Genomic DNA, 27,136 nt, shown 5'->3' with positions numbered 1-27,136 from the left:
ATAACTGGTTTTTAAAAAGTCAAGATGCGTTAGGGCCAGTGTTGTGGCATAACAGGTTAAGCTTCTGCCTGGGACGCCGGCATTCCTTATGAACACTGGTTCAAGTCCCGGCTGCTCTACTTCAGATATAGCTCCCTGCTAATGTGCGTGGGAAAGCAGCAGAGGATGACCCAAGTGCTCCTGCACTCATTTGTGAGACCAGTAGGAATATCCTGACTCCAGCCTGGCCCAGTCCTGGCCATTGGTGATATTTGGGGAGTAAACCAGCAGAAAGATGATTTCTGTCTCCCTCTCTCTCTGTAACTCTAGCTTTGAAACAAATAAAATAGATATTTGAGAAAAAGGGCATCAGAAACAAAGTTGAGACACAAAGCACGCCTTTCTACAAGTTTCTTAGGCTTCTCCTGTGTTTCCTGGGACCAAAGAAGATAAACTAGCCATGTTTCCTGTTTTATAGACATAACAATGGTGTTTAATTGAGGTATACAAACTCTCTAAAACTCCCCTGCAAACACCATTTGATTTCCTTACTTGAATCCTAACAGATAGAGGAAAATCAATACTTTTTTTGTAGATATGAGTCCTGGGATAGTCTTTCCACTTCAAACTAGTCTTACTGTCAGATCACCTAATTTTCAGAATCTTGCTTATGAAACTTAGTGAAAGACCCTATGCAGCCCACACTTGATAAAGCTACATGAGGAAGTCAAATGAATCATAAATTCCCTAGGTTGGAAACTCAAGTGGACATTTATGCTTTGTCTTCCTCGCTTCAAGGACCCTTTATTCTTTATTCTGCTCATGTAGTTAACACTCTTTTGAGAAATCACACTGAATTCAGTGTTGCTTGGTGGATTCATTAATCAGGGCACCATACTTGGCCACTTGGATTTTACATATGAGTATAATAACAACACTTAAAATCTCCAGTTGTGCACTTTGGGTTTGGCAATCATGTAAGCCCTTTATGTATCCCCCAAAAGACCCAGTCAAGTGCATGCTACTAATATCCACACTTCACAACTGAAGCAAATACCCCAGGGCCAGAGACCCAGTACTTAAGTGATGACATTGTAACTCAAACCCAGATTGTCTGATGCGACAGCAGAGGCTCTAAAGTACCAAACAGCACTACTTCTCAGCATAGAGAAACTCAAGAACAAAAAGAATGGCTGGAGAATTTAGCCCAGAAGCAGTTTCTTGATGAAATGCCTTATTATTTACTGGCATCTGGATCCTTGGGGGCTACCTGGCTTTTAGTTTTTCTTGAGATAGCTTTCATTTGTATAAGTTGTACCATATCCTTCCTAAAAGTCGACTTTTTCTTAAAGCTATCTGGAATCAATCTTCTTACTATCAATGAATCATTTTAAAATTCATCTTTGTCAAAATTGTATATATTTAAGATAAAAAATGATGTTTTGAAATGTATATGCATTGCACAATGGCTAAGTCAAGCAAATAAACACATGCATTAGTTTTTGTGGCATGAACCCCTAAAACTCCTCAACTTTCAAGTATATATCACATAATTATTAACTATATTCTCCATGTTCTACAATGGATTTCTTTAACGTATACCCCCCCTATCTAATTTTATATACTTGAGAAATATTTTTTCAATTCCACTGACTCCAATTTACTGAGTGATATTTTTAGATTCCATATATGGGTGAGATCATGCAATATTATCTTTCTGTGCCTGACTTACTTCATTTAACATATCATCCTCCAGTTCCATCCATGTTGCCACAAGAGCTAAGATACTGTTCTTTTGTACGACTGGATAATATTCCATTGTAGATATACATTTTCTTTATTCATCCATTGATGAACAATTAAGTTGATTGCATTTCTTGGCTGTTGTGACTAATGTTACAATAAAGATGGGGAATATAGATGGCTCTTCAGCATACTGATTTCATTTCCTTTGGATATATACACAGAATAGGATTGCTGGATTATATGTGAGCTCTATTTTTAATTTTCTTTTAGGAAATTCATATTGTTTTCCATGAAGACTATACTAACTGACATTCCTACTAACACTGTGCAAGAGTTCCTTCTTTACATCCTTGGTGGCACCTGCTGTCTTCTGTTTTTTGATAATGACCAATCTAAGTAGAGTGAGGTTATAGCTCATAATTGTTTTCATTTGCAGTTCTCTGATGTTGAACATTTTTCATAGATCTACCTGCCATTTTTATGTCTGACAGTTTTTTTCCCCAAGTGCCCATGTGCATTCAACCCTTACATGAGAATATTGTTAATGAGATTTGGAGATGTGTGTGTATGTGTCTGTGTGTTAAACCATCTTAAAAGGCACCTTCAGGCTGTGCTGGTCTGTCATAACGGGCTCCTTACATTATGGAGTGAGCCACTGCTCATTTCTCTGTGTGTCTGTGTGTGAAATCCTCCTACTTGGGCAAAGGTTAGGGCTCTGCTACGCAGTGACAAGAGCGATGATCCTTTAGTTCCTTCCATGAATCCCATTCTTGGTCAGAGCAAACTGTCTGATTTCCCTAACTTCAAAAGCATAGTTTGTTCCAGGTTTGACCTTATTACAAAGCCCCACTGGAATCCCACATCTCCACAGGTTAATGAGCTGCTGCCAAAAGACACTGATGTTCCAATCAGAATATTGCTGTTGAAGAAGAATGCAAATTTGAAGAAATGCCTTTTTCTTTCTCTCAATATTTATGTCTACAAAATGTTATAAACTGGTTAAAGACTCTACAGTGCACTTCAAGTACTCTTTTTTTTTTTAAATGAGAATCATGTCTCTTAATTTTAAAGACTACTCTTCCTCCATTCAAAATTCAAATCTTCCCACTCTAAGAATATGTTCTTTTATGTGATTCATATATAGAAAACCTGGTTAGATGTTATTAGGACATTAATTTCTGCTTCATCGTGGGACTTGAGGACATTGTTAAGGGACATAAATCTGACACAGAATGACAAAAACAGCATGTTTCCCCTTTAAAAATACTGATCTGATTGTAGAATAATGATTACTAGAGACTGAGAAGGATGGAGTATGGGGGTACAGGGAGTTGAAATTATGGGCACCAAAATACACTTAGAAGGAAGGGATGATTTCAGTGATTCTACAGCACAGTAGGCGTGACTCTAGTTCCTAATGACCTATTATATATTTTACAAAAAAACAAACAAACAAACAAAAAAAAACAAAAACAACCTGTGAGAGGAGTTTGGAGGCTGTAAGTGGTGATAGAGATAAATATGCTAGCTAACTTATTTTGATCATTGTACATAATATATATGATTTGATGTATCACACTATACCCTATAATAATAAACAGTAATTTTTTTTTACATTTTAAAATAACTGTAAAATTGCACAACTTTTATTGCTTTTTAAACTTCAGGAGACTGTGTCATGATGATGGCCTAAAGACCATGACCATAACATGCATTTCTTATTTGAGATTCAACATAGAGAAAATACTGAGACACTAATTTTAGAGGGTTGGAGAAAATATGACAACTTTGCACTTTTCCACCATATGGAAATTGGTACAGATCTGCCTTATGTTTCTTTTATAATGACAGTATTAGGAAATAAAAATACATTCTTCTTCTGCCTTGTTAAATCATTCAAACTCAGCTTTGGGAGAAGCCTTGGTCTAACTCTATCTTTTCTCATTATTAACATCTGTGGTCTATGATCTTCAGTCACCCCACTGCCAGTGAGTTCATGCTACATGGCGGAGTTTCAAAGCAGGGCTGAACTCCTCAGCCAGTCTAGGGCCTGGCATTAGCTTCATAATCTCTTGTATTTCAATGAAAAAGAAGGAAATGTATCACAGGTTACATTCTTTTCTGGCAAGCAGTATATAAAAATCTTCCTGCTATTTGTCATTTGTAGCCTCACCTGTCACATATTAACTAGATTTGTTTTAATGCTCCTGGCTTCTGACCTCCTGGAATGCCTTGTAGAACAGCATGATTTGCTGGGAGTTTAGTGAACCTTAGTGTAGGAGGAGGTCATATTAGTCCCACTGGGGAATGTTACCAAATTTTATTTGTTGCAATCTGAGCCTTTCACTAGGCTCATAAATTATCACTATGTATGCATTTCTTAGAGTAGTTGCATCAGTCATAAAAACTTGATCAAATTTTTCCACCAAATTATAGTGGAATTTGAATTTGAATTCTGAGTATAAGATTCTTACTTTATGTTACTTCCTTGGTTCTAGGATAAAGGGAAAAAAGTGTGTTCACACACACACAAAATTTTGACAAATGACAAGGTTCATGTAATGGATCTGGTTTTGTGTTATAATGATTTCTAATCTTCCTGTCATATCAAAACATTACTTTTTCTTTTTACATGTAAAATAGCTATCCTATATTTATGCAAATACAGCATCTGTTCAAGTTTTCTTAAGCGACCAGCCTCCCCAGTATCATTTTGGGGACTGCTTCTCCATTCTGGGTCTGTGCTGTCCAGTTGGAAAATACCCTATTTCCTATTCCTAGAAGAGAGGGATGTAGCCCATCATACCATTATCCTACCCCAGACGCTATGACCAGTTCAGGGAAAGGCCTTTAATTAGGACAGGACAATGGACCTCCTTAGGGATCTATCAGGGGAGCTCATTTTCTGCTTGGATCTCTGAGCTGCTAACCTGGAGATGATGCTATGCATTTTACAGTCACAAAGGGGAAAACCTGCCTTGGAAAAAGGCAATATGAAAAACAACAAAACTGAAAGACTGACAGAGCATTCATTCTTTAACCTTGATCTAGCTTTGCCTAAAATCATCTGTCCTGAACTTCAATTATAGAAAGCTATACATTTCTGCCTTTCCTCTTTTTCTCTTCCGAGTACCTGCAACCTTTCCCTCTTTGTCTTACCTAAGTCATTTCTACTTTCAATTAGGTTTCTGTCACCTGTCAATGAAACTATGCCAACTAAAATAATAATTGAATAATCTTTTTGAGGAACAAGAAATTAGAGTAATGATAAAAGGAGATTCGTGAGCCAAAAGCGTTTTTTTTAATGTGACAATGAAAATTGCGTGTTACAAATCAATGAATTTTAAAATAAATCAATATTTATAATATGGAGAAAGTAACTTCTATCTCTGAATGATCAGATACTATGTAACAAAAGAACAAAATAAAAAGTGGCCTCTTTATTTTCCTGCTCAATATCCACTCCCTGTTTCTTGTGTTAAGAGCAGCTTGTTCCATAGAAAACCATGCTCTCCTTCATCATCTCACCATGGTTCACATGACAGTGATGAATCCTATAGCGATAAAGACTGGCCTTTGATCCATGCCTGCAACATATATCACTAAAGAGAGTTCAGTACATAGAATCACAGAAGTTTTACTGGAACTGTTGGGAAAAAAGTAATGCTCTTTCTTCTAGAACTGCTGTTGCCCTTCATGAGGTAGGATAACACTAATGAGCTGCTGGTAGCCATCTAAAACTGTGTAGATGCAGCCTTCCTGATGATCAAGATAAAACGGAGGGAAGGGAAGGCAAACAGTGGGGACACACATCTCCTCCAAGATGTCAGGCCTCTGGATCCATCCACACTTGAAAGTGGTTGCATCTCTAGACTTCCTTGGCTTGTGAGCCAATTTAAACATGATTGATCTCCTAAGCAACTAGGTGAGTACTCTGCTTAAGCCACTTATAGTAATGATAGTATACTTCCTTATGACACATCTTTGATTCTTTGCTGGAACTGTTATGTAATTTTCTATTCTTTGTATCTTAATTCTTCTAGCATTATATTATATCTTGGCAATTCAACTGTGAATTTTTCTGAGGGAAGGGACTAACATTTTGTGTGTCTTCTCAGCTGTCTAGAATGTATCCTTCCTAAAACCACTGGCTTCTGACTGTTATTTGTATTGTGCCCATGTCATAACTATTGTATCCATCAGGATTTAAAATGGCTTTTAATGAAAGAATTAATATTATACAAACACCATTCAGTCATTAAAATTGTTTTTTCTGTATAGAATTATGAAAACAATTTTTAAAAAGGAATTGCCCACGATACTGATTTAGAGTTTGGATCTTACACTAAAATATAGGATTCACTTTTATAGCTGAATTTTTTTTCCTTCATCTCTGCAAGCTAAGTTTGCATTATAGGGTGACTCTATACTGAAAATACAGTATGAGGAGAATGTTTAGCTATAGTTCTGCAAATGGCATAATTTCTTATCTGACAGGCAAAGAGAGAGTGAGAAATAGAGACAGAGCTTCTCCCTGATTAATTCCACAAAACCCCAATGGCCAGAGTTGGACCAGGCTAAAGAAGGGAACCAGGCATCCATGTAGGTGGCAGGTGACTAACTACTTGAGTCATCATCTCTTGCCTCTCAGGGTACATAGTAGAGGCAGCTGGAATCAGGGATAGAGCCAGAGCTGGAACCCTAGCTCTCTGATAGGTGACAGAGGTGTTCCAGAGAGAAGCTTATTAACCACTAGATCAATGCTTTCCCCTGGAGTATGTTTTGAATATGGATTTTGCAGAGACTTTAACTTGCTGTTCTCCATTCACTGAGTATTGGCTGAGAGAAGGAAAAGCAATGTACACTTATTCATCCCTTGTTTCACCACAGGATCACTTATGGCAACACAATATTGGAAATAATCTACATGCACAGAAATAGGACTAGGTATGATAAATTGTTGCATATGTGTGTATATATATGTATATATATATATATATAGAGAGAGAGAGAGAGAGAACAGAATATTAAATGGCCATTCAAATGATATTTAAGTTGCTTAACAATTTTAAAATTAGCATCATATAAAAGTGAAAAAAGAAATGGAGACAGTTGTATTTTTCACATGAAGCAATATGTTTTAAATCACATTCTCAAAGGAGTTGAAAGTTAGCATTGGATATTTTGGTGGTTTCTGATCTATGTAATAAACACATATTTAATATGTTGGCACTTCTGGTGAGGGAAGCTTTTATGGGAACAGTGCTAGTAATTTCAGTTGGAGAGGAGGGCATTGATCATGAACCGGGGGATCCTAATACCATGAGAAATACTTCAGAGCCATAAAACTAGTAGGTCAAACTGTCTCCTACTCCAGCTAACAATTAATGCTTCAAGTAGGAATTAGAAGAAAACAGCATCTCATTTGGAAAAGAGAGCAGATAAAATGCTGCTCCAGTTATTTCTTTCTTATGAAGAAATGGAAAGGTACAAAGAGCATCTCTCCTGGTATGGTTTATTTCTGCTCATTTAGATGAGTAATTCTAAGCGCTACAAACATCGGATTTGTAGAACTGTGGTCAGGATGTTTTTACTCAGAGAATGTCACAATAAACAACATCAACAGCTTTTGGGAGTGGGAGCAGGTAATGACTTCATCTTTCATCAAATATTTATTTTTGGATATTCCTCTACTGTAAATTATGTAAATATTCAAGAAATTAACCCTTGAAATAGCCATGTTATAAAGTCTTATTTTAAAGAAAACTTAAAGTTGTTCCAATTAATATTTCAAAGCTCAGGTCAAAATTTTGTGACCCATTACTTTTGCAACTCTCTTCCACTGTGAAAATTTCATGCTAGACCTGCAGATGTGTTCTTTATTTCCACATTATTTGGCACATATATTTTTACCACAAAAAGTGTCAATCTGAAATCACAGTAAATTTACATCATATGAACTTATAACTTACCCTAACAGTTCTGAGGTAACACAGATATCCAATACTCTTGCATTCAATCAATCAAGAAAGTAAACTTACCCCTTATTAAAATATATATTGGCTAATGACCTTGAACATTTTTTCATGTGCCTGTTGGCCATTTGGATTTCCTCTTTTGAAAAATGTCTATTGAGGTCCTTGGCCCATCTCTTAAGTGGGTTGTTGGTTTTGTTTTTGTGGAGTTTCTTGATCTCTTTGTAGATTCTGGTTATTAACTCTTTATCTGTTGCATAGTTTGCAAATATTTTTTCCCATTCTGTCGGTTGTCTCTTCACTCTCCTGACTTTCTTTTGCAGTACAGAAACTTCTCAATTTGATGCAATCCCAATAGTTGATTTTGGCTTTGACTGCCTGTGCCTCCCGGGTCTTTTCCAGAAATTCTTTGCCTGTGCCAATATCTTGAAGGGTTTCTCCAATGTCCTCTAGTAACTTGATGGTGTCAGGTCGTAGATTTAGGTCTTTAATCCATGTTGAGTGGATTTTTGTGTAAGGTGTAAGGTAGGGGTCTTGGTTCACGATTCTGCACGTGGAAATCCAATTTTCCCAGCACCATTTATTGAATAGACTGTCCTTGCTCCAGGAATTAGTTGTAGATCCTTGATCAAATATAAGTTGGCTGTAGATGTTTGGGTTGATTTCTGGTGTTTCAATTCTGTTCCATTGGTCTATCCATCTGTTTCTGTACCAGTCCCATGCTGTTTTGATTACAACTGTGCTGTAGTATGTCCTGAAATCTGGTATTGTGATGCCTCCGGCTTTGTTTTTGTTGTACAAGATTGCTTTAGCTATTCGAGGTCTCTTGTGCCTCCATATGAATTTCAGCACCATTTTTTCCAGATCTGAGAAGAAGGTCTTCGGTATCTTGATTGGTATTGCATTGAATTTATAAATTGCTTTTGGGAGAATGGACATTTTGATGATATTGATTCTTCCAATCCATGAGCATGGAAGATTTTTCCATTTCTTGGTATCCTCTTCTATTTCTTTCTTTAAGGTTTTGTAACTTTCATCGTAGAGATCTTTAACATCCTTGGTTAAGTTTATTCCAAGGTATTTGATTGTTTTTGTAGCTATTGTGAATGGGATTGATCTGAGAAGTTCTTCCTCAGCCATGGCATTGTCTGTGTATACAAAGGCTGTTGTTTTTTGTGCATTGATTTTATACCCTGCTACTTTGCCAAACTCTTCTATGAGTTCCAATACTCTCTTAGTAGAGTTCTTGTTCAAGGTCATTAGCAATCAGGGAAATGCAAATCAAAACCACAATGAGGTTTCACCTCACCCCGGTTAGAATGGCTCACATGCAGAAATCTACCAACAACAGATGCTGGCGAGGATGTGGGGAAAAAGGGACACTAACCCACTGTTGGTGGGAATGCAAACTGGTCAAGCCACTATGGAAGTCAGTCTGGAGATTCCTCAGAAACCTGAAGATAACCCTACCGTTCGACCCAGCCATCCCACTTCCTTGGAATTTACCCAAAGGAATTTAAATTGGCAAACAAAAAAGCGGTCTGCACCCTAATGTTTATTGCAACTCAATTCACAATAGCTAAGACCTGGAACAAACTTAATGCCCATCTACGGTAGACTGGATAAAGAAATTATGGGATATGTACTCTTTAGAATACTATACCGCAGTAAGAAACAACGAAATCCAGTCATTTGCAACAAAATGGAGGAATCTGGAACACATCATGCTGAGTGAAATAAGCCAGTCCCAAAGGGACAAATACCATATGTTCTCCCTAATTGGTGACAACTGACTGAACACCAAAAAGGAAACCTGTTGAAGTGAAATGGACACTATGGGAAACGGTGACTTGATCAGCATAGCCCTGACTGTTAATGAACAACTTAATACATTATCCCTCTTAGTAGTTTTTTTTTGTCTGTTCTACTTAATATGACTGGTTTAATTCTGTAATTAATACACAGTTATTCTTAAGTGTTGAAAATTAACTGAAATGTGATCCCTGTTAAACATAAGAGTGGGAATAAGAGAGGGAAGAGATGTATAATTTGGGACATGCTCAAGCTGACTTGCCCCAAATGGTAGAGTTAGAAACATACCAGGGGATTCCAATTCAATCCCATCAAGGTGGCATGTACCAATGCCATCTCACTATTCCAAGTGATCAATTTCAGTTCACAATTGATCATAATGAAAGGACTAAGAGTCAAAGGGAGCACATAAACAAGTCTAGTACCTGCTAACACTAACCGATAGAATAAATAAAGGGGAGAGTGATCCAACATGGGAAGTGAGATACTCAGCAGACTCAGAATGACAGATGTCCTAAATAGCACTCTGGCCTCAGAATCAGCCCTAAAGGCATTCGGATCTGGCTGAAAAGCCCATGAGAGTATTTCAGGCATGGAAAGCCAAGACACTCTAGCCAAAGATCTCTGTGAGTGAGATCCCGTGGAAAGAACAGGTCATCAAAGAAGGAGGTACCTTTCTCTGAAGGGAGGAGAGAACCTCCACTTTTTCTATGACCTTGTCTAAACAAGATAAGAGTCGGAGAACTCAGAGGGCTTCCATAGCCTTGGAAACTCATGACTGGAGCATAGGGAGATTACTGATGCCATAGACAGGAGTGTCAATTGGTAAAGTCAACAACAGGAGTCACTGTGCACTTACTCCTCATGTAGGATCTCTGTCCTTAATGTGCTGTGCATTGAGATTTAATGCTATAACGAGTACTCAAACAGTGTATTTCACTTTGTGTTTCTATGGGGGTGCAAACTGTTGAAATCTTTACTTAATGCATACTAAACTGATCTTCTGTAAAAAAAAAAAAAAAAGAAAAGAAATTATCAATTCCCAACTTGACTCTCACTGGGATTAAACATGACAATAGGTCTGATCTGATTTCATCATCATTTAAAAAAATCATCTATTATTTTTCACTTTATGTTTCTGTGTGGGAGCAAACTGTTGAAATCCTTACTTAAGGTATACTAAGCTGATCTTCTGTATATTAAGATAATCGAAAATGAATCTTGATGTGAATGGAAGGGGAGAGGGAGTGGGAAAGGGGAGGGTTGTGGGTGGGAGGGAAGGTATGGGGGGGAAGCCATTGTAATCCATAAGTCGTACTTTGGAAATTTATATTCATTAAATAAAAGTTAAAATATATATATATATATACATATATATAGGCTCATTATGACTTAAAGAGGAGCAAAAATGTTAGTATTACCTTTGCTATTATCAAGATATAGCTTTATCCTATCACTTGAACTATTCAAATAACATATACTTAAAATGAACTGGTTAAAAAATTCGTAGAAATCTTCTAGGGCAGTTTTTTCACTATGTGAAATTGAGAACCATGACTCTTGTATATTTACTTTGCATATTTGGAAAATTCCACGTACTTACTAGAATCAAGAGATTCTGTTAAATTATGTACATCAAATAAACAACAATGTCCCCACCTATTATATAGCCAGTAGATGCATCCAGGACCAAGGACAACAGCCCAACCCCTTTCAATTAGGACTTCAGCATGCTACTAACTATAAAACAGAATGTTAAATTCCTTAGCATTTCTGTTTGGGTAAACTAAAAAAAGAAACCATGTTCAAATTGTTAAAGGCTGCTAAAAAATACTGGCCTATTTATGGCACAACTTTTGTTACTTGGAAAGCAATGAGCTTGCTATTTTATTTTAGGGACTTAAGGGAAAAAAATAAATGTCTTTACTTGTCAGATGTCTTCTTTCTCCACAAATATGGAAGTTCTATGATCGCAGTAACTTTGTCTTGTTTGCTGCTCTAACTTCACTGATCATCCAATAGTCTGTAAAATAACAAGATGCTGAATAAATGATTTATGTGATACCTCTCTGGTAAAAATCTCATTAGCAAGCACAACAACAACAAAATAACAACAACAAATAAGTTGTTAAGAATGCTAGAAATGAGAATTTGAAAACTGATGAGACTTGTGTAGTCAGCTTCACTCAAAGTTCAACAGAGAGTTCATAAATTCTATAAAACCAACAATCTGTTGGGCTCGTAATTCATAAATTCAGTGAGACCATTTTTAACTAAAATTCTTCTAAAGAACAACAGCATTAAAAATACATATTCTCAGAGATTTATATCTGTAGAGTATAGGAAACATATATTATTCAGAGACTATGACAGTATAAGCATAAGAAGATGAGTAAGATGCATGGCAATGTATCATGCCGCAAAATGTTTTAAGCTCTGCGTGGAGTAGGGATTTCTATGCTCATTGAACTGAACTCATGTCACTGGCATGCATCATTGGAGAATGGCTGTTACATAAAATGAGCACTGATGATTAGAGCAACCCAGTGAGTTACACACTAATATTAGAAAATCCAAGAGACTTTGAAGTCACATGATGTGCCTTTGAATACCTAAGCAGAACAAAAAAATCCACTCTGTTAAGCCTTGTAGACTAAAAGCATCCTGTGTACATAAACTCTGGCAATATTCTGGATATTACTAGTAAACCTGAACTACACTTGTAACTCCAGTCTTCTGCACCTTCCACTTGAAAAGATTTTACATATATTATATACAGTGTCTTTCTATTAATATTCAGCTCATTTCTTGATTCTGATAGAAAATTCCAAAGCAAATCTGACCAAGCCCATGTGGGAGGATTTTGTTTTTTACTGATTGAGGACCTGTGTTTTTAGGGTGGCGGGAGATTGATAGTCTGCTTACCTTACTGACAGTGGCTTCAAGTGCCTCTATAAACTTTAATGCAACATGACTTGAGAAGTGCTGACTACAGCGATTCTGGATGAAGGCACTATATACCCTTCTTCCTATACACAGTAAGACGCACACATGCCTCCTGAAGTTTGTGTTTTGCCCGTTTTTCAAATTGTGTAAGGTGCCGTTTTCACAAAATAAAAATATAGTCTACACATAATGATTTCTGGCTGAAATTTTTTTTAAAAAAATCAGCTAAATATTTGTAGACATACACGAAGCAAATTTTCTTCAGTGTGATATTTACATACACACAAAACAGTGACTCACAAAAATACTGAAATTTAAATAAACTGCCAGTTGTGTTACATGCCACCAAATTCTCCAAAGAAATTTTACTTAAATTGGATAATGGTATTATCTAATTCTGAACCTGTGAATATTAAAGGGGACAACACATTGAAAATGTAATGTGGCATTCACATGACACACAATGAACACTCCTAAAAGAAAGCTCTTACTATTTGAATTTTACCTGTATCACTAACCAGCAGTGAGATCACCAAACCAGAAACATTAATATATCTTATTCTGGGCAACAGTCTATACTAAGAATTTCATCTGGATTAAATTAATCTTAAGTTAAATTTACACCATAAACAGAATTTCACTCATTACAGTTCAGATGGATAAAAGTGAGGCTGAAAGAAGTTAAATAATTGCCAATCGATGACAGATCAGACATAAATGGCCTCACATATCTGAATCTAGGGCATACGTTACAGCCCATGCATTTACCACACTTCCCACTTATCTAGAAACAGGAGGACAAATTGCTGAGTATACTGATTCCTACACCTTTACGAAAAAAACAGAAGGGCAAATATGATTTTTGAATTTCTATTCTATATGTATTTAATCATATGCTAACAATTTGACATGTTTATATCATTTCTTACCAACATCTTTAAGAAGCTATCATACCTATTTTTAATTAATTACTTTTTAGAAAGAGAGAGACAGAGACAGACAGACAGACAGACATACTCTCATCCACTGGTTCACTCGCCTAAAAGCTCACACAGGCCAGTGCTGGGCAAAGTTGGGAGCCTGAGACCCAATCCAAGTCTCCAACTTGGTGGCAGATCCTCAATTACTTGAGCCATATCTGCTGCCTCCCAGCGTGTGCGGAAGTCAGGTGCTACAGCCTGGAGTGGAACCCGGGGACTCTGATGACGGAAGTATTTCAATTAGTGTCTTCAATGCTAGAATGAACACTTGCCTCATATTATAACTTTTTAATTATACAAAAGTATGCAATATATAGAAAAGACCTGAAGAATAATTTTAAAAACACTCACCTCAAGAAGGAACACTCTGTCACCAGAATTAAGATATCCTGACAAGCCAACAAACACATCCACATCCTTATCACATGTCACAAGCAACATTCCAGAGCTGTGTTTAATCTCCATCAATATTTAATATTTCATTGTATGTTTACCACAGACAATATTTAAGAGATGTTTAGTATATTTTAATTTCCACTGGTAGCATAGTACTTTATGTATTCTTCAGAAAATTGCTTTTTTCACTAAGTTGTATGCTGTAACATTAGTCAGTTTTGATATGTATAGCTCTAGCATCTTCAGCTTCAGTATTTTATTTTATTCAGTTTTAATAAAATATCACAGGCTTTCTCTCCATTACTGCCCACAGTACTTCTCTGTATATCATCTGTATACTACGCAAGGGTTCCTGCGTGACTATCTAGGACCTTCTCCAGAACGCATAGTGAGGAGTTGCTATGTGGGAATACACAGTTCGGTCACAGCAGTTACTGCCAGACGTTGCAGTTCTTCAGTGTTATTAGGTCAGAACAAATTGTTCTCCCAAGTAGGTGCACTCATTTATAAGGTTTCGCATTCTCACATACTCCAACGATTCATGCTATTAAACTTTGGCAATTGGCAAATCTAATTGCGGTACATATTAGAACTGAATTGCATTCAAGGGTCATTTCATAAATGACTTGTAAGATGCAATACATTTTTCTCTATGTTTACTTGGCTTCTCTACACTTTGCTCTTATTTCAGTTTTTTATATTGACACTTATATTTTTCTTATAAATATGTTGTGGTTCTTTTATTATAATTGTTAGTGTCTTCTTCCAGTCTGGGAAGTTTTTGTGTGTTTTTTGAAAAATGTTGATAAATGTTTTAATGATATTCAAATCTATAAGGTTTTTCCTCATGGTTTGTACTCACATTGTCTTATTTTGAAGCCATTTCCTGTCTAGATGTCATAAAGTCATTTCCTATATTTTCCTCAAAATACTAAAATGTGCTTCACTCTTAGGCCTTTTATCTGCACAGAATTCCAGTATGGATAAGGTAAGGGCAAGGGGTCCTTTATTATTATTTCCATGGGTGTTGCAGAGTATGGAGGCGGTTATGTACTGCTGGTGACAAATGATATGAGTCCAACTCTGTGCAGGGCTGCAGAAAGCATCATTGTCAATGTCACAGCTTAACCTTTGGGGTGTCAGGGCCCTGTGGAGAACCTAACATTTTTTGTCTTTTTTAAATACAAGCATACTGCAAAAGGTTTGTGGAAAGTGCATTATTATGTTTTAAGTCTATTTTCCATGAATTTTTGAAGCCCCTCGTAATTGTTTATGTATACCCCCCCCAAAAAAAAAAGTGAGTTCCTAGCAGAAAGAAACCATCTGAACTATTTGCAGCTGGTCCATAGGATTCAAATCCCTCCCCCAATTCTTTGGCCTACTGTTAAGAAGACAAAAAAGCAAAAAAACTCAAAGAACAAAACAAGAAGAAAGAAGAGGGCTAACTGGAGGCATTTAAGGCAGTCTCTGTTAAAAGAACATAAGGAAAGCACAGGTAACAATGTAGTTTCTCAGAACGAGTGACATCTGGGGTGAATAACCACACCCCTAGCTGTGGAAGGACAACAGGTTATGGAATGCAGCCTAAAGAAGTGCAGAGACAGCCTGTGAGCTGACATAAGCCAAGCCAAAGGGACTTTGCTATACAGGATCCAGGGACTAACAGCTCAATTTCACTCTTTAACCCTGCAATGCACGCACTGCCCTCCGATGTCAAACTTGGTAGGAAGCTTGAATGCAAAACAGCTTGCTAGTGCTATTCACACAGATTAACCTGAAGTACCTGGCAGCATGCAGGAGGAATGGACAGGCAGTCTCAGTGGACGAACCCAGATGGATGTCAGCCCCAAACTTGGTAGAAATTATGTTGTAGGACAAATGAAACCTGCAAACAGGATCTGGGGCTCCACCCAGTAAGGTTCAGTCTTGTGAGGGCTCACTCCAAGGTTCAATATTTAAACCTTTAAATAGAAAAAAATGTTTTGCATCTTCATCTCAGTTCTCTTTGCAATCTATTACCTTAGATCATTTGGATCTATATTTTCAGTTGAGGAAACCATATGGAGGCTAAGTAACCTAGAAAGGCAATGAACCCCACTCAGGGTTCGAGAACCTACCCCAGCTCTTCCCAACGGAGCAGTAGCACCTCCATTGCATCAGAACTGGCAAATCAGAACAGTGTACTTGCGGGGGATAAAAACTAGTCCAAGCTCTGTACAGATTCACTTAATGCTAATTCTCAGGTAGGCCACAGGCTCCACTTCAGATGAAATTTATACACACTATGGAAATATCTTTCTTTCTTTTAAATTTTATTCTTTAAGCAGATGCATAATATTTATACTCATTGGAGGGGCACCATGTGATGTGGAGTTATTGGGACAGAAATTACACCTTTACTCTGAAGAGTGGGTTATTCCTGAAGAAGGATACTAATTGCTGCTAATTCTAAAAATATGGTAAATTTATTGTAAAAGAGCGGTCATCCAGGCCGGCGCCGCGGCTCAATAGGCTAATCCTCCACCTGTAGCGGCACCGGCACACCGGGTTCTAGTCCTGGTCAGGGTGCCGGATTCTGTCCCGGTTGCCCCTCTTCCAGGCCAGCTCTCTGCTATGGCCAGGGAGTGCAGTGGAGGATGGCCCAAGTGCTTGGGCCCTGCACCCCATGGGAGACCAGGATAAGTACCTGGCTCCTGCCTTCGGATCCACACGGTGCTCCGGCCGCAGAGCGCCAGCCATGGCGGCCATTGGAGGGTGAACCAACGGCAAAAAGAAGACCTTTCTCTCTGTCTCTCTCTCTCACTATCCACTCTGCCTGTCCAAAAAAAAAAAAAAAAAGCGGTCATCCAAATAAACAGATGACTATGACGCAGTCTTCAAAATGCTTTCCTCAGAGTATCATTGCAGCTAATAAATGGAACAAATAAGCATATGAGGGAAATTAAAACTCTGCATTAAGGGAAATAAAATACAGCGGTATCCCCCTCCTGGTAAAGTAATTGTGAAGTATGAAAACGGGAGCAGGATATAATATGCAATTAGGCAATAAGAGGAAAGCCAATACTTCCAGGGTGAGAAGTCAGACAAGTAAAATGAGGACTTACAGACAAAACAATTAATTATAAAGAATTATTTGGAAGCTAAATACATTCTTTTAAATTACATACTTGCTATGAAAAATTAGCATAGCACAAAGATAAGGCTGTTTTCTTTAGTACGGTTCTACTTAAGAATAATCAGAAAATAAAAAGCAGAAGCTTAGTAACAAGTATGTCAGAGAGATAAGGTTAACAGAATTTCCAGTAATGCTTACAGGCAAATATGCCTATTTTGTATTTCTGTGTTACTGGTAGCCCTTTCTGTTAGGCCAGCATAAAAGCATCAACAGAATGTTCACAATTCTCTTCACTAGTGAGAGAATTTCAGGAAAGATTTTGTTTTGTATAACCTTTGTTTTCATTACCTTTTGTTAAAAACAGTCACTGAAGAAAATGCCCTCATTTTTTTTCTACTTGCTTAATCCCTGTCTCCACATAGGCAAATCTCATTTAATTAGCCAGAGTTTTGTAAAGTAGTCTTGCCTGGCACACATGAAAAGAAATTTTATGCCATGCCAGACAAAGTTACAACTCGTCATGAGACTAGAAAAGCATTATTGGGAATTCTTTGCCCATGGCTATACAAGAAATGAGGAAAGAACAGAGGAAACCATTCAGCTCTGAAAATTTTTCCCTAGTGAAGACAGGAGTAAAATATTTTATTATCACACATTTTCTTTGATATCACACACCTAAAATATTATTTTTAACTATACTGTAGTTATGCCAACAAAACTGACTGCAAGAAAAATTTTAAAAGAATCAGCCAAAATACACAATTTAGTTATGTCAATTTAGGGAGGATAACAGGGTCTGGTACATGTGGATAACTGTTTTATGATAAATGGACGAGAGATGTATCGACTCTGGGAGCACTCAGTAATAATACTTTTTTATTCTTGCCTTTTGGATCTAGTATCCCAGCACTGTATATTTTTTATCCTCATTGCAGAATTGATAACCTGCATTGATATTGTCTTGGGGGCATAAACTGAATTTCTGGGCAAGAAAATAACAAGTTCAAAGTTTTAGATAATGATAACAATGCACATTCACACACACCATGTCCACAAGGCGCCAACAAGCAAAGCAGAAAGCAATGAATATTATTCCATCAGTCAGATCTTCTAAGTCATGTAGAAGAAAATTAACAGGCTGAAGTGTACACTTTCTCATCTACTGGAAATGAATCTTGGGATACTGGTTCCAGGAACCCTATTCAAGTCTCTTAGATAAAATATGGAAAAACAGGAGCCCTCAAATAGCTAAAGTAACCTTACACAACAGAAACAAAGCCAGGCATCACAATACCAGATTTCAAGACACACTACAAGGCAGTTATAATCAAAACAGCCTAGTCTGGTACAAAAACAGATGGATAGAACAATGGAACAGAATAGAAACACCAGAAATAAATCCAAGCATATACAACTAACTTATATTTTGACCAAGGAGCTAACATCAATCCCTGGAGCAAGGACAGTCTCTTCAAAAAATGGTGCTTGGAAAACTGGATCTCCACACACAGAAGTATGAAGCAGGACCCCTATTTGACACCTTACACAAAAATCCATTCAAAATGGGTTAAAGACCTAAATCTATGACCTGATACCAACAAATTACTAGAGAACATTGGGGAAACCCTGCAAAACATTGGTACAGGCAAAGAATTCTTGGAAAAGACCTCATGGCACAGGCAGTCAAACCCAAAATTAACAAATGGAATTATATCAATTGAGAAGTGTCTGTACTGCAGAGGAAACACTCAGGAAGTGAAGAAGAAACCAACAGAATGGGAGAAATTATTTGCAAACTATGCAACTGATAAAGGATTAATAACCAGAATATATAAAAAGATTGAGAAACTCCACAACAACAAAGCAAATAACCCACTGAAGAGATGGGTTGTTAAACTGACATTGTTGAAAAGAGGAAATCCAAATTCCCAACAGACACATGAAAAAATGTTCATGATCACTAGCCATCAGGGAAATACAAATCAAAACCACAATGAGGTTTCACCCCACCTCAGTTAGAATGGATTTCATACAGATTCAACAAACAACAAATGCAGGCGAGGATATGGGAAAAAGGGTACTTAATCCACTGTAGGTGAGAAAATAAACTGGTAAAATGCCTATAGAAGACAGTTTGGAGATACATCAGAATCTGAATATAGACCTACCGTATGACCCAGCCATCATACTCCTGGTACACAGTTGTGAAAAAAAATGAAAAATACATTAAAAAAAAAAAAGAAGTCTGGTTATTTGCAACAAAATGGATGATTCTGGAAAACATCATACTTAGTGAAATAAGCCAGTCCAAAAGGACAGATACCATATGTTCTCCATGAGCTGTGATAACTAAAACAGCACCTAAAAGGAAATCTGTAAAAAAGGAATTGACACTTTTAAGAAGCAATGACTTGAACAGCCCTTGTCTTGACTGAGGAGGAATTTTTTTTTTCTTCTTTATACTATTTGTTGAACTATTCCTTAACAAAGAGTTCATCATATGTGTATAAAGTTAATTGAAAATAGATTTCAGTAAAAAATTAGAGTGGGGGCCCGGCGCTGCGGCATAGCAGGTAAAGCTGCTGCCTGCAGTACCGGCATCCCATATGGGTGCTGGTAAAAGTCCTGGCTGCTCCGCTTCTGATCCAGCTCTCTGCTATGTCCTAGGAGAGCAGTAGAAGATTGCCCAAGTGCTTGGGCCCCTGCACCCACGTGGGAGACCCGGAGCTATCTACTAGCTCCTGGCTTCGGATCAGTGCAGCTCTGGCTGTTGTGGTCAACTAGGGAGTGAACCAGTGGATAAAAGACCTCTCTCTCTCTCTCTGCCTCTCCTTCTCTGTGTAACTCTTTCAACTAAATCTTTTAAAAAAATAAGAGTGGGAATAAGAGAGAGAGGAGGAAGTTTATAACCATAAAGTTGTATAATTCTGCATAAATTCCTATATACTTACTTCTAAGGGTACAGTTTAAAAATTTTCCATGGGACCCCCAAATCCATTAAACTGAGTGGTAAAAATGCCATCTTAAGTGTTAAATTGATCATATAATTAACATCAAGTGTCTGGCAATAATAATAGAATTAAAAAGCAGAGAATGTTCCAACATGGGAAGTAGTCCACACAGCAGACTCATAGAATGAAAATCTCTTTAAATAGCACTCTGACCTCAGAATCAGCCCTTAAGGCATTGTGGTCTGGCAGAAAAGCCCATCAGACCATTTAAGGCACAGAAAGCCAAGACACTGTGGCAAAAAAAAAAAAAAAAAATCCTACATGAAGGATCTCTGTGAGAGACCCCAATGGAAAGAAAGTGGCCGTCAAAAAAGGATGTGCTTTTCTCTGAAGGGAGGAGAGAACTTCCACTTTGCTTATGTTCCTGTCTAAAAAGTGGTGGAGTTTGTGGACTCAAAAGGCTTCCATAGCCTTGACAGCTCATCTAAAGAGCCTAGGGTGATCACTGACATCATATATAAGAGTGTTCATTGTTAAATTAACAACAGGAGTCACTTAATTCCCATGCAGGACTTCTGTCCTTATTGAGTTTTATTAGGAGAATTAACTGTAAAATTTGTTCTCAAACAGTTTTAGTGTATATGTGAGTGTGCAAATTTTTGAAACCTTTACTTAGTATAGAGTTGGTCTTCTGTGTATACAGTTAATTGAAAATGAATCTTAATGGAGAATGGTGCTGGAAATGGGAGAGAGAGGAAGAGGTGGGTGGGAGGGTGGGTGTGGTGGGAAGAATCACTATATTCCTAAAGTTGTATGTAGGAAGTTTGTGCTCATTAGTAAAAAGTTTCTTTGGGAAAATATGGCATAGAAATTGCATATAGCCTATCTATGTCCTTCTGTGCACTTAAAATCATCTCTATATTACTTATAATACCTAACAATGCAAAGGCTATGTAAATAAATGACTGTATGAAATAATAAAAGAAAATAATGCTATGTACATTTAGTATGGACAATATTTTTTCCTGAGTGTTTTCCATTCACAGTTGGCTAAACCCATGGATGCAGAACTAAGAGCCACCGAAGACCAATCCTAGAGAATAAGGTAAAAACAGAGCAAATCTTACAACAAAAGACAGGATCTTTGCCTTAGTAATTTTATACTGATGTTTGGCTTATATGATCTAGATCAGTTATTCATCAAGTGTGGCAGCTCCCCTGAAGCATCAGCATCACCTGAAAACCTGTTGGGCCACCTTGGACCTCCAGAATCAGAATCTCTGGACATAGGGCCCAGCATGATATGTTCCACCAAGTCCTGTGGGCTCAGGGCTGAGAACTGCTCATCTATGGATCTCCTACATTACTTACCGGCTGTTCACATGTGCAGATTGCTGTTTAATAGGACACCTCTTATTTCACACAGAGAATATGATATTGTGGACAAGAATGTTCTTATAGAAACAGCAAAGTTCTTATGGAAATAGCAAGTAGAAAGGTGATGCAAAGGACTAGGTTTTATTTGCTAGACTGTTGTTTTTACATTCTGTAAGTAGATACAGCCACCATATCTGAGCTACTCCATCTTTTTGTAATTTTCCCAACCATGAAGAAAACGGGGGAAATGATACAGACTAATTAGAGTCCCTGCCTAGCATTCTTCTAATGAACACCAGGATAAGAAGCTCTACCTTCACCGATTTGCTGAGCTAAAGAGATCTGAGTTGCACACTGCCCTCAGTCATTTCCTTGTTAAGAGCTTTTATTATCCTTGGCTTCTGACTGTCCCACATCTGGCTATTGCTAGCATTTGAGGGGTGAACCAGTCAATGTAAAAATTGCTCATTACTAGCTCTCTCTGCCTTTCAAGTAAATGAAAAGTATATAAATAAATATTCACAAACAGGATGGCTTAAGTGCTTGGGCTCCTGCCACTTATATGGGAGACCTACATAGAGTTCTAGGCTCTTGGCTTCCACCTAGCCAGCGGTAGCTGTTATAGGCACTTGGGAAGAGAACGAGCCAATGGAAGGGCTCCTGCTCTCACTTTGTAGCTCTCTCACTCTGCCATTAAGTAAATAAAAAATACACATCTTTATAATAGTTTGTTTATAATGTTGGGGATCCCAGCTCTGTTTATAGTGCAGATTCCTTTTTGGCCACTAGATTCTGATGGCAATAGCCCACTTATGATCTCTCTGTTTATCGCTCTTAAGCCTATTGAATTGGACTTCAAACTTCTCCGAACCATATTCCTCAAACCAACTCCTCCTTCAGCTTCCCCTATCAGTAAATGGCACAATGAATCATCCATCCGTCCACCCATCTGCTTGGGGAAATAACTTGTAAATTGCACTGTTGCTCTCTGAGCTCCTGCATCCAAATCAGCAACATAAGCTTTTCATTCAATACTCAAAATTTCTTCTGAATTTGAATAACTCTGGCCAATTTTACATTCCCATCTTCAAGTTGGTTTCCTGGCTTCTACTCTTGACCTCTTATAGCCTGCTCTCGACCAGAACAATATTTATAAAATTTAAACCTGATTGTTTCAGTTTCCACTAAAATATTACAGTGACTTCCTGTTAGGAATAAAATAAAAATCTGTAATCCTTGCCTTGAACTATACAGCCCTGTCGCTCCCCCTCTCGCGGAGGAACGACACTAGACCCTGCGCTGTTCTTTTGTCTGCTCGGCCCTTCCTGGGTTAGCTGCCGTTCCCTCACTCATGGAGGAATGACGCCATCCCAGGTTAGCTGCCGGCCCCTCCACCTCCGTAGAGGGGAGGCACCCCCCGCCGCTTTCCCCGCTTCCGCAGAGGAGCGGCACACCGCCGGCCGGCTCTCTCGGGGGCTGCTCAGATGTTCCTCAGGTGTTCCTTCAGATGTTCCTGGTGCATGTTGTCTCTCTCCTCCTTTATAGTCCTCTTCCACCAATCCCAACTCTGCTACCCATACGCCGAGCACGCTGCTCTCCTCCAATCAGGAGCAGGATCAGCTCCTGCAGCTTATCAGTCAAACTGATGAGGCAGCTGCGTAGAGGTTGTTTGGTCTCTCTCTCAGCGCCATATTGTGTGAGAGCAGAAGCATAGAATAAGTCTTAATTCCAGTAACTTAGTCTAGTCTCAGTTGCTCCCCACACAGCCCTAGATAATAGTCACTTGTCTATTCAACATCTGCCTACTACCTTTGCTGTAGATCTCTCTGCTTCCCTTATATGAGCATCGTCTCCACCCCTTGCGTAACATAAAGTCACTTTCATTTTATAGTATTTATTATTGTTGGGCCACCTCCTGTAACTTCCTTGCCCCAGAACTCTGAACAAATGTTTCCATTTAATCCTCTAACTACCACCTTTTCCTAACAGCCTCCCAGCACCCCTTTATTTAAAGTAATACAGTCTATTTCTCCTATTGCGGACCTTTCCTTTATCTTGCATTACTTTTATTTACATAATATTTTGCTATTTGATATTATGTGTATATTCATTTTTCATTTCGATTATTCCATTATCTTCTTGAAAGATTTGGAGGCTCTCAATTTCAATATACTCATATATGGATCTCGTTAGACTTGACTATCACTCTGTGTCCAGAAATGACTCCAGGGCCTCATACATAAGGCAGTATTCACTAAGTTTTTACAGAACTAAATAAATCGAGCCAAAACCAAGAGGAAGAATCAAGTCCACATATAAACACAGTGTGGGAGAAAAACATGGATGTCCAGTCTCTTGGATCTATTCTCAATAAGGCCTTTACTGTTCTTACTTGATCCACACTTTGGCCATGTGAACCAGAAACAAACAAACAAAAAACAATAAACAAAAAGCATGTTTAATTTGAATGGGTTTCCTACAACTTACAATAGACAGATCTAAGAACATAATTGCTCACTCAAGTAATATGAACATTTCAGGGGCACAAAAACCTAAACTTGGTCCCTATAACATAGGTAAATTCCTTGGGATCCTTACACAATTTGGGAAGTGATGTATAAATTGTGTGATGAGGAGAGAAGTTAGCCAAAGCAGCAAACATATGCCCAGATCTAAGCCCAGCCTGAATGATTAGGAACTGAAGATTAGCTATGGTCTGCTCAGCCCAGCCAATCACTTCAGGCTAAACTCAGCTTCTTAGACAGCAACCAGTCACTGAGAATGCTAGAACATTTCCCTAAACAATGAGATTGAATAATAATAACCTGTGGTGGCCACACAGAGTGCGGGCCTTAGTGGCCTTTTCAAAACTAATGTACCTTGCTCTATCATAATAATATTAGATATTTTTGAAATTACAGTACTTTTGTCTAAATGAAATTATATAAGCAAAGCAATATCTGAGTCATTTTAGATTAGTTCATTTCATTTTTTTTTTTTACTTCACTGCAAAAAATAGTTAGGATTATTTAATTTATTCACCCTTTTCTAAACATAATGTCCTAGCTATTCCTGGCTATCAAAGCTACTGAAATTTCAGTGTCTCTGATCTGCTCCTCTCCCTAGATAAAATATTCTTCTTTTCCCTCCATTTTCCCTTGGATGTTTGGATGTTTCCTGTTCATGCCACATTTTTTTGACAAATTAACAGCAGAAATTTATTTCTCACAATTCTGGAAGCTGGAAATCAGAAATCAGAGTGCCAGCATGGTCAGGTTCTGCTCAGAGACCTCTTCTGGGTTGCAGACTGACAACTGCTCATATCCTAACACAGTAGAAAGAAGAGCAGCAGAGCTCTCTGGGGTTCATTTTATTATTTATTTAAATTTTTTTTTCCTAGGCCATAATTTTTTTTCATGTTAGTATAGCTATACCACCATTTTCTATGATTAACCATTTCCCTGTCTGCTTGTTAACACTGTCTATTCCAAGCTTTTTAAACTCTGGCACTCTATTAGTTAGGAAATAATATCTTCGTATTATTTCCATGTTTGTTCCCATCTTACTTTAGAGATCCAGCAATGTTGGAAAGGCCCTTTGGACAGTCTCCAGCTGTTAATTTCCCAGTTGCCATTGACTAACTTTTGCATTATTTGAAAACTATTTTTGTAGAGAAACAAAGGAAGTGTTTGATTCTGACATTGATTATCAAGCTGAATAGTCTATCACATTCTGTAGTGGGACTTCAAAATTTTTAACATCTGATACACAAGATTTTTTTCCAATTCCATGAAGTTGAGTCAGGTAATACTTTTTTCTGCTTTCTATGGTTTTGTGCCTTACTTAGAAATATAATGATATCTTAAATATTTATGGGAAATGGAATTAAATAAGTTTATTTTGGTGCAAAAATGTGAAATATATGAATGTGAAGAATCTTCAACAAGTTCATGGAAAAACTGCATGAATTTCAAAAATTTTGACACCGAAATAAACTTACCTTTTAATTCCATTTTCTACAAACTTTAAAAATATTTTACTTCAATAGGTTTCCCCTTTGGTGCTCAGTTAGTTGTCGCCGATCAGGGAGAACATATGATATTTGTCCCTTTGGGACTGGCTTAATTCACTCAGCATAATGTTTTCCAGATTCCTCCATCTTGTTGCAAATGACTGGGTTTCATTAAATGTTTACTTTGTTTTTAATAGATTTAATGTGATTTGTAGATACATTTCCTTCTTCCTACTCTCATTCTTTCTTCCTTTCATTTTTAGTTTTTGAGATAACATATGTTAAAATAACATTATGATTTAATGCTATAACTAGTACTCAAATAGTATTTTACACTTCGTGTTTCTATGTGGGTGCAAACTGTTGAAATCTTTACTTAATATATGCTAAACTGATCTTCTGTATATAAAGAGAATTGAAAATGAATCTTGATGTGAATGGAAGGGAAGAGGGAGCAGGAAAGGGGAGGTTTTCAGGTGGGAGGGAAGTTTTTTTGGGGGGGAGCCATTGTAATCCATAAGCTGTACTTTGGAAATTTATATTCATTAAATAAAAGTTAAAAAAAATAACATTACAGAAAAAAGGATTGATACTTCACTGAAGAGAAGAAAAAAGACCTTGGTTTAGTGGGAATATATACAATGGCTATAAACAATTATTGAGCAGAAAAGTGACCATTTCACCTATATATAGTAAATTTTAAAGTAATCACAGATCATTCAATTATTGAAAGAACTTTCTTATCTACCACAACTAGATCTTCCCATTACTATTTATTTGCCTGATTCTTGTCAAGGTAGAATTCATCACAATACATAATTGTTCTCTTTGTTTGTATGCTTGTCCAAAATCTTTTATTTTCAACTATAAAGAAAGCTCATCCAACTGAGTAGAGACTTTTTCTATCTTACTTATTATGCTGTCCTCAACACCTGTCTCAACAGGCACACCAGAAATAGATGTCTGATGAATGAATGGGCCCATTCCCGTCAAAACAGATAACTGAGATTTGAGAATGAGCGATGTGCAAGACAGTTGAGTTCGCTTAAAAGCTATCCACCCAAAACTCTGCTGCTGTCTCACAGACTGGCGAAAAGGGACACCAACACTCTCTGATGAATGAAGAACAAGGCGGCAGCCCTGGTAACCTTTGCTTTGCTTCACTGAAGGTGGGTAACAGTGATGATAGCAGTAAGATGTGTGTATTAGAGATTTTCCTCTTACAAGGTAAGAAAACTCTTCTATTCTCTTGTCCTGGTAAAGCTTGGCATCCCTTAAAATAGCGACTGCCAGTCATTTCCAGTTAAGCAGCCATTTGCATCTATGCCTTCTGTCCTCCAGGGGCAGAATTTCAAGCATTATTAATAAAATACAATCTTAAAAAGTCAGCCCTTTACTGCTGTAATGTTTGGGAAGTCAGTCTTGGCTGTGTCACTTGGGCAGGTTACATAGCCTTGCAAATGTCAGTTTTTACAGTTGTAAAACAGTATGGAGGATTCAGAGCGCTGTCAAGATTAAATGAGCAACTAAACACAAAGTACTTAGAGTGCTGCTTGGTTCTTAGTAAGCATTCTTCTGCTTACCTAAATTCTCTCCCTGGCTGTTCTTATCCATGACCCTAAATGGTGCCCCTGGGCCGAGTGTGTCCATCGCTCTTCATTGAAGATATCTATATAAACTGTTGCCTAGACCCCTCACAGCCATCTCAGATTGACTGCATTCAAAACTGAGCTGTCCGTCTCCACATACCTTTCCACCCATGTAATCAATCCTTGTAGCCTTCCTCATCTCAATAAATGAGAATTTCACCTTTTCAGGTCCTCAGGCCAAAAGCTTTGCATTCACCC

General features: G+C 37.7%; 1 long non-coding RNA gene across 5 annotated transcripts in view; it reads left to right on the top strand.

Annotated features, from left to right (window-relative positions):
* LOC149126095 (uncharacterized) overlaps positions 1 to 27,136 on the top strand; it is a 224,054-nt gene that overhangs the window by 164,238 nt on the left and 32,680 nt on the right. For 3 of the 5 annotated variants that reach the window (XR_016235347.1, XR_016235348.1, XR_016235346.1), the window contains exon 4: positions 26,234 to 26,458. This is a non-coding gene — a long non-coding RNA (uncharacterized LOC149126095). Of the gene's footprint in view, positions 1 to 20,946; positions 21,006 to 24,949; positions 25,082 to 26,233; positions 26,459 to 27,136 lie in introns of all 5 variants that reach the window. The other 2 variants (XR_016235350.1, XR_016235349.1) reach the window with 2 other exon arrangements.

Source organism: Oryctolagus cuniculus, chromosome 6 (assembly GCF_051225735.1).
Source record: "Oryctolagus cuniculus isolate XC-2025 breed Fujian yellow rabbit chromosome 6, ASM5122573v1, whole genome shotgun sequence".
Taxonomy (NCBI): domain Eukaryota; kingdom Metazoa; phylum Chordata; class Mammalia; order Lagomorpha; family Leporidae; genus Oryctolagus; species Oryctolagus cuniculus.
The sequence above is the reverse complement of the archived record's forward strand: the minus strand, read 5'-3'. Positions and strand labels throughout refer to the sequence as shown.